Raw genomic sequence first — 13,762 nt, 5'->3', positions numbered from 1 at the left:
GAGTGTGAATGATTGGGGGTATAAGAGGTCCGATTGGACTCTGGACCGAAGGGCTGAGAGTGACGGGAGCTCCTACGTGCGCTAAGTATTGGAACATATGCTCTATGTGGAATTCGTATTGGGATTAGATTTGCTGAGGAACCGTGCCGTTGTACGAAAGTCTATCGATTCAAAGATTTGAAAATTCCTTTGGTTCTTTGCCGAGGATAGCCTAGCTTTGGAAGCCCTGGTGGATAGCCTTGCTTTGAAGATGAGGATTAGGGTGTCTAAAGCTAGCAGAGAGTGAGTCAGAATGATCCGTCAGTTGTCCGTATCGTTCGTCTCTTTTCATTGTGAGAGAGCGCATCCCCTTTTATAGATGAAGGGGACGGCCTTACAAGTGAGAGAGAGAGAGTGAGAGAAAGAGAGTGGGTGTGCTACCTAGTCTTGTTGCCCATGTCGTCGGGTACAAGACGGTTTGTCGGCGCCCACAATACTGTTGACGCCCAGATGCATGTGGTAGACCACATCGTGTTCTTCTGGTATAGAAAATGTCGGCGCCTACCATACTATAGGACAAATATCAACGCCTACAACACTGTTCGTATTCTGACATGTCTGGAAGGTTGCAGAGCACCCTTCTGACATGGTCTGACGGTACTGTCCTACAGGTGTGTAGGGTACGGTCCTCGGTATTATGGTTGACTTGAGCGCCTTGCCTTATCTGCTCCGTCTGATTCTTGGGTCCTTACCGAGCGGGCGTCTCCGTTCAGTCGTTCCCAGTCGGCTCCGACCTCATCGATCGGAGAAAGAGCTATAAGCAGAGGTTCGGTGTACTTCCGATCGGAGAAGCGGGTTGGAGTCGGAAGCGAGCGTCGTTCCCTCCTTGTCCAGGCCTTCCGGTCGGAGTCGGAAGGGAACGTCGTCCCCTCCTTGGCCAGGCCTTCCGATCGAAGTTGGAAGCAAGCGTCGTCCTCTCCTTGGCCAGGCCTTTTGGCCTGAGTCGGAGGCCATCCGGTCGGAGATTGGATCACTCTTTCGGCCTGTTGTTAGGTATCTAGGCCGGTCCAGGAGTTGCGCGTTGTCTACAATGCCGTATACTAGGCTGAGCTTTTGCTAGAAAGCGGGTCCATTAGGGACCTTGGGTTTATGAACCCGACAGTAGGCGTGTCCTTATCGCCCTCCCTATGCATCTCCCTCCTCGGTGGCCGCAGATGACATTGTGGCCGCTCGACGCCTGTCCACCGGAGAGCACAACACCATCCTTGAGCAGCCTGGTGCAACACCGAGGGCTGGCCGAACTGTTAGAATAGTAGGATCATCTAGGTGCATAGATGTGGTGGGTGTACACTTCTATTCAGGATAAAGAGTCCTAGATCCAACCTAGAACGTGAACTAGAGAGAGGAATTAGAGAGAGAGAGACGTAGAGGTAGCTGACCATCGGTGGGCTTGGCGGAGCTGCTAGCCATCGTGCCGGTGGCGAGGTCGGTGGAGTCCAGTGGCAGTGAAGACGTCGGGCGCGATGCAGAGATGACGATGAAGGCAGTGGTGCTTCCCGTCGCTCACAGCGCCCCCTTGATCGGTTAGGGTTGTAGGTGGGGATTGTGGCGGCTGTGGTCAACCTCGTACCAAGTGCCCGACCCCCACCTCCTTTTATATGGCACTATGCAACGGGGGCCCACCAACCATGATTAGGTTGGGTGCCCCCGATCAGGGCGCAGATCAGGGCCCCGACTTGGTCGTAGGACCGAGTTGGGAGGAGATCAACCTAACATTCTCTCCCTTGATCTCACTTTTAAACTTGGACTTAAAAACACTTGATCTCTTCCCATTCTGTCATAGATTAGTGCATAGAGTGTGCCTCGTCATAATAGTTAGTACCATTGGATTAACAACTACAACACACCTCTCTATTCTAAAATAGATTCTTAACTAGGCCCTTATTGTCTAGGAATTATAGGCTTTTCCGTAAACACATGCCAGCTAAGTGTTCTTTGAACACATTTTGTAGTAAGCCTTTTGTAAGCGGATCTGCAAGCATCTTCTCTATGCTTACATGCTCAAGACTAATAGCATGATCCCGGACTTTGTCTATCACAACATAGAACTTTATGTCAATATGTTTGGCAGCATTACTTGACCTATTGTTGTGAGCATAAGTTACTGCTAGTTCATTATCGCAGTATAACTTGAGTGGTCTAAGGATGTCGTCAACCACTTTCAACCAGGGTATAAATTTCTTTAGCCAATTCACTTGCCCCGTGGCCTCATAAACTCGACATACATCGTGAACGATGCAGTGACGGTTTGCTTGGAGCTTTTCCATGATATTGCTCCTCCTACGAGAGTAAATACATAGCCTGATGTGGATTTTCTATCATCTACATCTCCCACAAAATCTGAATCTGAATACCCCTCTATATGGAGGGAATCGGATCTTCTGTACGTTAACATGAGACCTTTTGAGCCTTGCAAATAACACAAAGCTTTATTTACCATTCTCTAGTGTTCTATTCCTAGATTACTCTGATATCTGCCAAGTATCCCGATAACAAAAGCTAAGTCAGGGTGTGTACATACTTGAGCATACTACAAGCTTCCGACAGCCAAAGCATATAGAACCGCATTCATTCGATCAATCTCATATTGGTTCCTAGGGCATTGGAATTCCCTAAAACTATCGCCCTTGACTATAGGAGCAGGTGAAGGTTTACACACATGCATACTATACTTCTTTAGAACTATTTCTAAGTATACCTTTTGCAATAATCCTAAAACCCCCTTTCTTCTATCTCGATGAATCTCTATTCCTAAAACAAATGAAGCTTCACCAAGATCCTTCATGTCAAAGTTTGAGGACAAGAACTTCTTCATCTCCAGTAGTAGATTAACATCACTACTAGTGAGTAAGATGTCATCCACATATAGGATTAGGAAAATGAATTTCCCATTCTTGAACTTTGTATAAACGCAATTGTCCTCTACATTCTCTTTAAACCCAAACTATCTTATCGTTCCATCAAACTTTAAATACCACTGTCTAGAGGCTTATTTTAAGCCATAAATGGATTTCTTCAAGCAGCATCCCATACGTTCTTTTTCTTTCATGACAAAACCTTTTGGTTGTGCCATGTAGATATTTTCATCTATATCCCCGTTAAGGAAAGCCGTCTTTATATCCATCTGATGTAATTCTAAATCGTAATGCGCCACTAATGCCATTATGATTCTAAAAGAGTCCTTATATGAGACTGGAGAAAATGTCTCATTATAATCTATTCCTTCTCTTTGCGTAAAACTTTTCACCACAAGTCGCGCTTTAAATCTTTCCACATTCCCTTTGGAGTCATATTTAGTTTTGTAGACCCATTTACAACCTACTGTCTTGGCTCCTTTAGAAATACTTTATAAGTCCTAAACACCGTTGGAGTTCATTGCTCTTATTTCATCTTGCATGGCTTCAAGCCACTTTGATGAGTGAGCGTTTCTCATGGCTTCTTAAAATGAGGTGGGATCATCCTCCATTTGAAAATTTTCACATTTATAGACTTCGTAATCATCAGGAATGGCTGGTTTTCTGGCTCTTTGAGGCCTCCTGGGGGCCTCATTAGTTGGCACATGTTCTATATGAGGCTGTTGTTGCTCTTCCTCATGTGCGACAACGGGTTCTATAGGATCCTGAAGGACAGGGTCCTCACATTCATTTATTGTTGCCACGGGAGAACTAACAACAGTTGTTGTCACTACAATGTCTTGTAATATTGGTGTAGTAGCAACAGGCAGCGAGAAAAATGGCTCCTGAACCATTGGAGTGGGCACGTATATCCGCTTCTCCTCAAACTTAATTTCTCGCGCTACCATGCTCCCTCTGACCATATCATCCTCCAAGAACACAACGTGTCTTGTTTCTACAAACTTCGTATGTCTGTCAGGACAGTAGAAACGATAACCTTTTAACTTATCTAGATAGTCAGTAAAATGACAACTGACTGTCTTAGAGTCTAGCTTCCTAATGTTTGGGTTAAATACTTTGGCCTCAGCTGGACAGCCCCACACACGTAAGTGGTTAAGTGAGGGTACCGTACCTATCCACAATTCATATGGTGTTTTAGGCACCGACTTGCTTAGTACTCGATTGAGAATATGAATGCGGTTTTTAACGCCTCCATCCATAAACTTATTGTTAAAATGGAGTAATTTATCATACTTCTCACTATATCCATTAAGGCACGGTTACGTCTTTTAGCTACTCCATTTTGCTGAGGCTCATTCGGTGTAGAGTAATGGGCAACTATGCCATTTTCCTGTAAGAACTTTGCAAAAGGTCCAGGAACTTGGCCATATGGGGTATGTCGACTGTAGTACTCCCCCACACGGTCGGATCTTACTATCTTAATCTTTAAATTGTGCTGATTTTTTACTTTAGCCTTAAATATCTTAAATTTATCCAATACTTCTAATCTTTCCTTAATTGGATAAATATAGCCATAACAAAATAATCATCCATGAATATTATAAATGAATCATAACCATACACACTTTTCACAGAAAAAGGACCACATATATCTGTGTGAATTATTTCTAAAATTCTTACGCTTCTTTTGACATTTTTTCTTTATTTTCTTAACATACTTTCCTTTTATGCAATCAATTCATTGTTCTAAATCTAAAAATTCTAATGGCAGAAGAATTAATTTCTTAATCAATCGTTCTATTGTCCCCCTCGAAATATGGCCTAAACAACAGTGCCATAATTTCAAAGATACATCATGAACTCTCTTCCGCTTATTTCTTGCATTCATAGGCGAGGAGGCATTCTCATTCTCAGTGCTCACAACATTCACATTCTCACAAAGTGATACCAAATAAAGCTTGTCTTGTCAGAAAGCAAGACCAACATACTTATTATTAAACGTAATCTTACATTGGCCATTACCAAAATGGCAATCGTATCCATCATCGTCTAAACATGAGACACTTATTAGGTTTCTACGCAAAGAGGGTATATAAAAGACATCTATAAGCTTAAGTATAAAGTCATCATTTAATTCTAATGGGAGTTCACCAATGGCTTCTACTTCAGCTTTGACTCCATTTGTCACCTTAATGTATCTTTCTCCTCTTTGCAGGGTCCTCCTCGTATGAAATTCCTGTAAGGAATTTGCACATGAATTGTTGCACCTGAATTAATCTACCAAGTAGATTTTGCATAACTTAAATACAAGGACTCATCTACGAATGTAATAATGTCCTCACCTTTCCTCATCAGGTGCTTCAAGAAATCTAGACAATTCTTCTGATAGTGTCCAGTCTTCTTGCACCATTTGCAGGTGTTCTTGTCCACTTGAACATTGGATTTCTGATGGTGATCATTCTGAGGGGTCTTTCCTTGTGATTTAGAGGAGGAGCTATTGTCCCACTGAGGTTTTCTTGTGGTTTGTCTTTCTTGTTGTAAAAGTTCTTCTTTTTATTTTTCTTCACATGGTTAGCTGAGTCACCATGTGAGCTCTTAAGCCTCTCCTCTTCTTGCACATATATTGCAATGAGCTTCTCAATGTCCCATTTATCTGGCTGTAAGTTGTAGTTCACAACAAAGGTCTCATACTCTTTAGGCAAAGAAGCAAAAATCAAATGAATTAGGAACTCATCCTTGAGCCCCAAGTCCATTGGCTTGAGCTTAGATGTCGTGTTGCTCATCTTCCATATGTGCTCTCTAATCCCTCCACCGGAGTATTTCTCATTAACTAATTTCTTAATGAGAGTGCTTGCATAAGTCTTTGAAGAGCCAGTAAACTGACTCTCCACCTTCTTGAGATACTCAGTGGCGGTGGTACATTATAGGATCGAACCCCTTATTGGATCCTCAATGGTTCCCTTAATCACCATCAAACACTTGCGGTTTGAACTATCCCACTTCACACGATCAAGATCGTACTTCATTCTCACTTTAGCGTGGTCACGCTGTCGAGTAGCAAAAACTACATCGGTCTCATTTTCTGCCCTCACCGGGTCCACAAGCTTAGTGGGACATGGAGAGATAAGTGCTAGGTCATTATCTGAGAGCGCAAGTGCCATCTCAAGCTTCTCTCGCCATTTGTTATAATTGATCCCTTTGAGAGACGGAATAGATGAGATAAACGTCATCGGGTTGTATCCTAAAACAACGTCAGAGAAAGTAAGAAACAGTTGACATAATAGTTGCATGCCTTAAATTAACGTTGGTCAATATTAAAACATACAATATTCTTCTACACTAATTCTACATCACCGTTGGACAGAAATAGAACTCATATATAAAATTCATAATATTACTATCATCAACTTTGGTCAGAAAATAGCAATATCATAAACATAACTTTCTTCTACATTAATTCTATAACACCGTTGGGCAGAAATGACATTAATGCATAGAAAAAGAACTCATGAATAAACTTATAATGTTGTTATCATCAACGTTGGCCTGAAAATAACAATACCATAATTTAACTTAAACAAAAAATGCCTACTCCTCCAATTTAATTAGAGGATTAACTTAATCATAGCAGCGGAAACATGAAAAATAATCTTAACAATAATATTATTCAGAAGCAATTACCAGTACTTGTCTACTCTCTGAACAAATTTTCTCGTTGGTTCCAATTTGAGTAGAGATTTAATCATCAAAACTTAATGTAATTCTTCAAAATTTGCTTCTGAAAATAATAAAACAAAATGAAAGACGTCACTGTGCATTTGGGCCGAAAACCCACTCGCACGCTGCGCGCTGTTGCGGGCTAGCGGTGGAAACGGCCCGCCGTCCAGCCGCACGCGCCGCACTCCCACGTCCTAGGCCCTAACCTGGGCCTAGGCTAGGATTTCATCTTCCCACCTGGGCCAAAAAAATGGCCCGAGCGATCCCCACCGTTGGTCACGATCAGACGACTCTCTAGAACTCTCGGTCGATCAAAAACCCGTGGCCGCGCCGCTCCCCGAACCCTAACTCCATTCTTCGTCCCCTCTCATCTCTTCAGCGCCGCGACGGAGCGACGACCACCCGCGGCAGCCGGAGGAGATGGTAGCGCCGCCGTGCGCCCCTTCGCCGGTGCACGCGTCCACCCATGGGTGAGTGCGCCGCCGTTGAAGGGTTGTGCGGCGGTGCCCTTTCCACCCGCACGTGGAGTGTTAGAGGCACCGGCAAGCCCACGGCTTGGCCGGTCTTCCCGCGCGCCGGCAAAGCGGCAGCGCAGTCATTCTTCCCTCGCGCAGTGGTGTCGATGGTGGTAAGAAAACCAGGTAGGTTCCTCCCCTTGTCCATCTGTTCCCCATCGGTGGGTTAGTGCTAGGGTTAGTGTTAGGGTTAGGGTTTCGATCCGATTTGAATCATCTCCTTCATTTCTACTCAGTTTCTACCCCAAGAGCTAGATCTACACCTAGTGTAGGCGACTGATACCAATGTTAGAATATTAGGATCATCTAGGTGTATAGATCTAGTGGGTGTACGCTTCTATTCGGGATAAAGAGTCCTAGATCCAACCTAGAATGTGGACTAGAGGGAGGAATTAGAGAGAGAGAGAGAGAGACGTAGAGGTAGCTGACTGTCGGTGTGCTTGGCGGAGCTGCTAGCCATCGCGCCGGTGGTGAGGTCAGTGGAGTCCAGTGGCAGTGTAGATGTCGGGTGCGATGCAGAGACGGCGGTGAAGGCCGTGGTGCTTCCCGTCACTCACAGCGCCCCCTTGATCGGTTAGGGTTATAGGTGGGGATTGTGGCGGCTGTGGTCAAACTCGTACCAAGTGCCCCGATCCCCCACCTCCTTTTTATATGGCGTTGTGCGACGGGGGTCCACCAACCATGATTTGGTTGGGCGCCCCCGATCAGGACACGGATCAGGGCCCCGACTCGGTTGTTGGACCGAGTCGGGAGAAGATCAACCTAACATGAACAGGTTGGGGAAGAGCTTGGCGATCTCATCTGCAACAGATAGATCGAAACAGCCAGCCACAAATTTGTTTAGCTCCATGAAATCCGTAGAAAACCACATGCAAGACCCGAGATCCGAGGTTACAACAGCGTTGGACAGTCGGTCACTCACCGGGGTTACCCGTGACGGAGCTGGTGGGGCCGTCGACGACGGAGAAGTTGGAGCGGAGGACGGAGGGGAGGGGAAGCACGTGCAACAGTCGGTTCGTCTGCACCTCGCTGTACACGGATACCAGCCGCCCAGACACTGGCCCGTTCGCCGCCACCATGTGTGATGTGTCCGGTTTCAGGAGAGCGGAGTGATATCTTGTGCTGCTGCTCGAAGCTCTGTTCTCTGTTCTTCTTCCATTTTTAAATTTGTAATTTGTGTACAATTTGATAACATTTTGTGAATAATTTGACACATATTTCTCTGGTGTAATCTATAGAAAAATTTTGTAATTTTTTTTTGAAATTTTGGTATATATCTGTTTAAGATATTATGTTATCACCGAATTACATCACTCTATCTAATAAATTACACTGAAGAAGTCTTTGTAAATATAGTAAAAAGACCGTGTAAATGTAGCTAGATAACATTGTAACTACATGAGAAAAATTCAGTTGATAGGAGGAGCAATAAAAAAAGCGCATCACCATGACCCCCACAGCTCGGAATGCATGGCATGAAAACTTTGTCTAAAAGTCTGAAACCCGCATGAATTTAATCTATGAAGGACTCTACGTTTTGACCTCAACAATTTCTTGAATGACTCTGTCCAGGGCAAAATCATTCGTAGAATGCTGGCCTTACTGATCTTGATGGATCTGAACTGCTTCCTCCGTTCTGGCTGCCGACCCATCTCTTTCTCAAACGCCAAGACGCTTATTAAATTGATCTTGCCATCTCCATCCCCATACACTACTGCCTCCGGTGACGCATCGAAGTCGTCGTCCCAGTAGACCAGCTGCAGCGGCGTCCTGTTGCCGACTCCGTTGATGTACGTCATGGGCACCATCGGCGCGACGAAGTTGTCCATCTTCGGGACGGCTCGTCTCCGGAATGCGGAATGGCTCGACGGCCTCGCCGAAGCCGACGGCGGCGAGGAAACGTTCCATGTCGTGCGCGGAGTAGTTCCTCTCCCTGGTGACCACGAGCGGCCTGCTGCGCCCGAACACGACCGGCGACGGGAAGTTCATGATGACGCTCTCGAAGCTCCTCCACATGGCTCTCGCGGACAGCGGCGTCGTCGTTGGCACGAAGAGGATGTTGGTTCCGGAGGCGAAGTTGCTCACTGGCTCCATGAACCCGGTGGAGAGCGTCGGCGCGACCAGGATGAGGTGCTCGATGCACTCATTTCGCCACGCGAGCGGGGTGTTGCGGACGAACTCCAGGGCGACCATTCCGCCGAAGCAAGATGACGGCTTTCTTGTGTTTCTTGTCTGCTATGGTCCATGTTCCTTTCATGTCATTGTTCCTTTCGTTTTATGTCACATAATAGTCACAGTAAATCATTTGTTCTGCTCTCAATTACACTAGTACAGTCTCAGTTTTTTACAGGCTGTCTACTTCTACAGGTTCATGTGGGCCGGCCAGTCATCAAATTAAACTATCAACAAATAAACTATCAAAGCACGCGTTGCACGTGGGAGGTTGGAGATTCGTCCATAGATAGGAAGGGATGGCGAGGTGTTGAGAGGCCGAGGGCGGGGCGAGGCCGGCGGCGACAGACGGTGAGGATCGCACCGGTTGATGATCTCCGTCGGCGGCAGCCTCAGTCTGTCCCTTCGCGTGGTACTGATGTCCAAGATGGTGTTTGTGGTGCCCGGGCCGGGAGGAACACAGCACGAAGGGGAGGAGGAGCGTCACGCGGACTGCGACCTGCTTGGTGATCCGTTGGTCCATGTTCCTTTCATGTCGTTGTTCCTTTCGTTTTCTGTCACATTGTTTACTCGGATCGGATGGTGTTTGGATCGGATGAGTAAAGTTTGGAAGGTGTTATATATGGGTGTTGTATGGGTGTTCGGATACTAATAAAAAAATAAATTACAGAATCCGTCAGTAATTCGTGAGATAAATTTATTAAGCTTAATTAATCCGTTATTAGCACATTTTTACTGTAGCACCACATTGCCAAATAATAGATTAATTAGGCTTAAAAAATATGTCTCGCAGAATAGTCTTAATCTATGTATTTAGGTTCATAAATAGTCTATATGTAATACTCCATGCATGTGTTCAAACATCCAATGGACTGAAGTTTATGAGGCAAAACCAAACACTCCCTTAATGATTTTTTCTGTCCTCAAATAGTTGTGCTTCAATTTCTATATCTGTCACCCGTACAACCCTGTCTTCCTTTTTTTTTTGGATTCGGCTATGCATCTTTTCAAATTTTGAGGCTGCCCAAAATTAAAATTCAGGATAATGGTTATTTTAGAAAGAAAAAAACTCAACTATATATGGCTGAGTGTAGCTTTCAACACACCTAGTCACCTACAACAAAATTGCGAAACCCAAAGAGTTTAGTACCAAGAACATCATGAAGCTTAGTTTTGAAGAATTGTCATAAAACCATTGCTTCCCCCGCATGTTCCATCCTCCCTGACCCTCTTCCCATCTCCAAATTGCTTCCTGCTTCCATGGTGGCCGGCTGGCCGGCGACGAGCTCCAAGCCTCCAGTCCAGGGGCCAAATCCGGCGACCCCCACCGTGGATCTGACGCCTGCGGCCTCTCTAGCTCCAGTGGTGCGCGTATCTAGAGTGGGCCTCGCGGCGCTGGCGCCGCCGCCAATCACTGCGGCCGCCATGGGGCCGGCACGACTGGTGCTGCTAGTCGCAAGCTGAACCACGGGCACGCGCCCTGACGCACCATCCCGCCGCGCGCGCAACTCGGCCTGCCTCGCAGCACCGCCGCTGCCGCCGACCACCGCAGCCGCCGTGGAGCCGGCGCGACGGGAGCTGCTGGCCGCGAGCCGGCCGTCTTGTACAAGCAGTCTGCGTCGTCCTCGCGTGCATGGCCTCCAGCGACGACCACATCAGCGTCTTCGTCAACTACCCGGCATCTGGTTCTCCCCAGGAGTGACCTTCGCCAGGCGCAACTCCTCTGGCCACGTGCAACGAGCTTCGGCGTCCCCCTGTGCCACTCTCCTCGGCCAGTCGCAGCCGCTGGGGGCCTGATCTGCCCCAACGGGGAGGACGAAGCTCCGCACGGGGCCAAGGCCGGTGGGCGTGACCTCCTCGCCGTTCCACGGCTCGAACTAGCATTGCGTCACGTTGCCCAAGAGGATGCCGTCGCCATGCTACCTCCTAGCGTGCTACCGGCCGATAGCTCCATGCTGGTCTCGTACCACCTCGTTTTAAAAACAAAATCAGATACGCATTATATGTGAGCCCAGAAAGTCAAATATCACACATAGCTACAAATAAAAGTAATATCAAAAGACAATGCTCAATATATAACGTATTTAGTATAAAGGATATAACCTTAGACAACAAACAGCGGAAAGACAACTCTGATCTTCGGGTGAAGACTCTAATCCACAGGGTCAACTGACTGGTTGATCACAAGCCAAATTCCTCCAAACTCTAGCAATCTGGTACACATCCGGGATTTTTTTTTCAAATATATGAAAAATAAAACAAGCGTAAGTACATATCGTACTCAACAAATATAACATGGGGTTCATGAGGCTCAAAAGGCCGACACTGATTTACTGTGATTAGCTTTTAATGAGGCATGATTTTAGCAATAGGGTGACAACAAGTTTATTCACAAGCCCACACAAACACATGATAAGGTAAACATGAATAATGAATAGCATAAACAATAATCATTAGTGAGCAACTTTATCATCAGTATCATCAGTGTTTGTCATTTATTCTATAAGGGTTCCAAGGCCGCTCGTGACCGTGAGCACGACTGATATACCAGTTTTACACTCTGCAGAGGTTGTACAGTTTCACTGTGAGTCATGATTTACCTTTTCGCCTGAGATAACTAATCTCTTGACCCACTTCCAAGGAAGGTCGGCAGGGTTCACTATGAAGTCTTTCAAAGGTTCATCTAACAAGTTATATCCATTAGATTCACTCGGCAAACAGATATAGGAACCCCCTTCCCGATGGCACAATGACACGTAGCCTATACATAAGGGGACAGAGGTTGTCCTAAACCTAATTCGGCAAGTCATTCTTATGCCAATAAAGATAACCTCAAACAAGCTAGAAAATGTCCTTATACTGAGCTAAACCCAGAGCCATGTAGTCCTCACAGCTGTACTGTAAGTCCCGGATGATCACTTACAGATAAGTCCTTAGGGAGAAAAATCTAGAGCATCATAAAAACAGCCCAATGCTCTAGCCCCCTGGTTTCATGTTGCTAAAAAGCATCTTTTAGTGTTTATTACATATACTATTAGTTAAGTTACAAGATCATGGTCTTTAATTGAGCACTAGCATCATACTACCTATCAGCATGAAAACGTGTCAATCGTGCCGGGCACACGAGCAAGTCAGAAGGGTCTACTCGATAGAGCTGGAGATCCGCCTAGCTTCAACGCAGGGAAGATCGATCCTGTGTACTCTTCCCAAGATGTGCCAGTCAATTTAACCCTACAATTGATAAGGAGAGAAAGTTTATCAGTAATTTAAGGTAGAACACGCCGTTCTGTGCCCAGACAGTTCCAAGTATGCCGCTTCGGGAGCAGCGATTCAGGAAAAGTGACTAAATAGCCGATCCGCATAGAAATCGGCTGTTACGGACTGTAAAGCTCATAAGTAATGATTGATTTTAAGTTGACAAGTACAGTACACATATATGTAAATAAGATCATCAACTAGATAGATATTATCAAGTGTAAAACATTGAGCCGATGAATCTAATCAGAAAAAGATATAGCACACGAATGAATCGACTACCTGACATGAATGGATCTACAAACGTTCTGAATCTAATCTGTTACCACCAACAGTGAGGTTCGACCGGATCAATGGCAGCTATGATGATAGTAACAAACTAAAACCAAAGAATCCACAAAAACATCCGTACTTCGATAGGCTTTCCGAAAGACATATTATACGTGAAGGCTCGGATGAATCGGCTAAAATAGCCGATTCAGGTGAAAAGGACTACAGCGTGTGAACAATCGATTATTTCACATTGACAAGCCTATGGACTCCTTAGACTCAACCCGTTATCTCTAATAGTGGGTTTCAACCGGATCGACGCAGCCATGAAAAAGACAACGAATCAAATTCTTAAAGTATATGGATCTATTCACGCTTAACAGAATCATGGATGCACACTGTAGGCGTTAACGCACATGCAATCAGCTATTTAACCGATGTAGGCATAGCAAACAGCTAAGGTCACGCCTAACCAGGAACAAATCTACTAACTAGCATCCTCCAATCTACAGTGCCATTAGTGGGGATCGACCGGATCGTTACAACCAAAATGGTGAACTATAAACTAGATTCAACTAGCTAGCAAACTTCTTCAAGATTATTCATGTCTTAACCGCGTACTATGCATGATTAAGATCGAAGTAAAAACAACCGATGAAGCATAATCCGTCACTCAGAGTAAGAAACATCGTGTTGTAGTAAAGCGAACGACAAACTGAAAAGATATAAGGCCGATCTAATTCGATCTCGACCGAGCGAATTGATGTTGCTGTAAACTAATGACGATAAAAACATCAGCAAGATCGGTAACTTAATTAATCTACCCAAAGAACGCCACTCTTAAGTAGAGCCGATAACTTGACCTTAATCTAGTTCGAGCAGTGAAGGTCAATCGGATCGATGCAGCCGTACTTGAACTAGACACGAGTCAATAACTAG

The 13,762-nt window shown here is 45.3% G+C and overlaps 2 pseudogenes; both read right to left on the bottom strand.

The window, feature by feature from the left end:
- Positions 1-5,083: 5,083 nt before the first annotated feature.
- Positions 5,084-6,124, bottom strand: LOC136551449 (uncharacterized; annotated as a pseudogene).
- Positions 6,125-8,656: 2,532 nt separating this feature from the next.
- On the bottom strand, positions 8,657-10,725 carry LOC136548467 (lecithin-cholesterol acyltransferase-like 1; annotated as a pseudogene).
- Between the last annotated feature and the right edge of the window lie 3,037 nt (positions 10,726-13,762).

This window comes from Miscanthus floridulus, chromosome 4, assembly GCF_019320115.1.
Source record: "Miscanthus floridulus cultivar M001 chromosome 4, ASM1932011v1, whole genome shotgun sequence".
NCBI lineage: Eukaryota > Viridiplantae > Streptophyta > Magnoliopsida > Poales > Poaceae > Miscanthus > Miscanthus floridulus.
The sequence above is the reverse complement of the archived record's forward strand: the minus strand, read 5'-3'. Positions and strand labels throughout refer to the sequence as shown.